The sequence below is a fragment of the Pteropus medius genome, unplaced genomic scaffold (genome assembly GCF_902729225.1).
Source record: "Pteropus medius unplaced genomic scaffold, Ma_sr-lr_union100, whole genome shotgun sequence".
Lineage (NCBI taxonomy): Eukaryota > Metazoa > Chordata > Mammalia > Chiroptera > Pteropodidae > Pteropus > Pteropus medius.
In genome coordinates this window covers 3,269,153-3,271,578 of record NW_024348242.1, presented here as the reverse complement: position 1 = coordinate 3,271,578, position 2,426 = coordinate 3,269,153, and positions in this window count along the sequence as shown.

Here is a 2,426-nt window from a genome sequence, read left to right as displayed (position 1 = left end):
CCCCACAACAACCTGCGATACCTCTGAGACCGCACCCCATCCCCCACCCGAGTGATTGCTGCCCGCAGTGATCCTGGGAGATCATTTTTATTCCCGCTTTTCGGGAAGGAGACTCATGCCTAGGAGGGTCCCTTGTCCCCAGTGTCACAGGATCAGTGGTGAGAGCAAGATTCAGCCGCTGGTCTGTGTGACCCCTGGGGGGTCATGCCCTTCACCTCCGTGCACTCTCTTGCTTAGGAGGGGTCTAAAATAGGGTGACCAACTGTCCCAGTCTGTCCAGGACAGACAGGTTTCCAAGGACAGGGGACCTTTGATGCTACAATCCAGAAAGTCCCAGACCAACCGGGACGTGCTGGTCAGCGTCAGTGTCATCTGGAAAGTCATCCGGCTTCTGTGTTGGGGGCACTGTGTGAGTCGTGCATGCCTTCCACCCTCCCTCTGCCGGCGTGGGAGCCAGGAGTCACAGCCACGGGCCCTGGGGGGACTCGAACCTACAGCCTTGACCCTCCCTTCCCCTCCCCCGCGCTCTGGCCTGTGCATTCTCTGTCCTGAATCTCCCCTCCCACGCGGCCCCCGCGAGGCGCTCTGACGACAGCCTGCCAGCCCGCGGTGAGGCCAGCCAAAGGCCCGTCCATCAGCGCAGAGAAAGCAAATTCCCGGCCTCGCTGCCAAGGTTACTGAGTCAAGGAAAGAGGAGACAAGCTCAGCATTCGGCCTCCTCGGGCGCCGGCATCTTCTGCACTCCCTGGCGGGACGTCACACGCCTTAGGATGGAAGAAAGCATTCAGGGCCCCGGGGTTCAGGGGTATCTGTCTGGGTAATTGTGTCCGGGCAAATCTGCCAAGTAAATAACAGCTCCGTGGCACAGCAAGCCGGTGACGGCTTTGTCACATTCATAATCGTTCAGAACCGCTCGCTCAGATGAAGGCCGGGCACCCACGTGGCCCCCCCTCACGCCCCTGATCCGCCAGCACATAATTAGCTTATTACCAGCCACCCCGTATTAATAACCTTTCCCTTTAATTCTGCAGAGAGAATTGAAGGGAGCTAACAGACCGTGGCCAGCAGCCCATCTGCAACCTTGCATTAGTCCTGGGCGCCCAGCAAAGACGGAGGTCAAGGGCACCTCGGCCCCCAGCCCACCCCTCGAGGCTCCCGGGCAGTGTCCACAGAGCTTCCCTTTCTGGTGGGAACATCTTGAGTTCTGCTGGCCCTCAGCGGGAAGGAGCTGAGGGCGCAGAGCGAGGAAGGGGGGTACCCAGGGAGCCCCCAGGGGATGGGAAGATGGGAACGAGGATTCAGTCTGGCGTGGCCTCCTGCTTCCTCCTGCCCTGGCCGCGTCACTTGTGGCGGTTCATCTGGTGGCTCAGTCATGAAGCGATGCTGTCACCTACCCATGCTCCCCGACTTGCTCTCAATGGGGGTGGCTGCCCCCAACAGGAGGCCGGACACCCAGCTCCTTGCTTTCCCAGTGCAGGGAAACCCGACCCTGACTCTGTGCTGCTGGAGCCTCCTCACCTCCCCGCCTGGACTCGACACCCCCTGGCACAAAAGCCCAGGCCCTTGCTCAAGACAGGACAAACTACAGAGCCACTGCTGCCCCGAGCTCCCCGTGGGGCCGGGCTGAGGCCAAGACAGCCTGGAGCTGCCCCTTCGCCTGGTTCTTCCCGCTTTCCTGTCCCAGGTCGTCCCAGGAGCCCCCCTCAGTAATAAATCATCCACCAGGAGCTCTCACCCCAGTCTGCAGACTGAGGACACCCCTGCCTGGCTACGAGAAGCCCCGGGGCCCCCCAGGTGCCCCCTCTCAATGAAAGAGTGAGGCGTGTGGGGAGCCCCCCCGCCCTTGCACGCCGCTGTGAGTGTGGCTGTGGCGCACGTTCTGCGCCCCCGGGGGGCACACGGAGGATGGCGCAGTGAGGGAGGGAAAGGCCTGGGGTCCTGCTGATGCCACCGACGAGCCAGCCTGCGCCGCCCACATCCACACCTGCGCGTTCGTGAGATGACAGCGCCCCTTCTCGTGGCATCTGGTCACGTGCCGCTGAAAGCGCGCTCCCTGAGCACGGTCCCCAATGTCCCTTCTGTCCCAGCTGGCGCATCCTGGGCCCTTTCTAGTGACCGAGTTAGAGTCAGGAGACAGTCCCCTCGTTCTGGCCAGCGACACGTGAAAGGACACCCCCTAAGCCTTCCGGGGAAAAAAGCCTTCGTCGTGCCTGGAGGCGGCGTCCAGATCTGGCCTGGGAAGAACGCCACCTCTGGCCTCCCAGGGGCTGTAGCCAGAGCCGGGCTGAGACCTGCGCGGCCCCCAGACTTCTCGTCGCGTGACAAAGCCCGTTCGAGCTGGGTTTTCCGTTACTTGCAGTCAGAGCATTTCGGTGGATAATGTAACGGCCTTTGGGTGGTTCCTTCTGGACCCTCAGGCGAAAGGC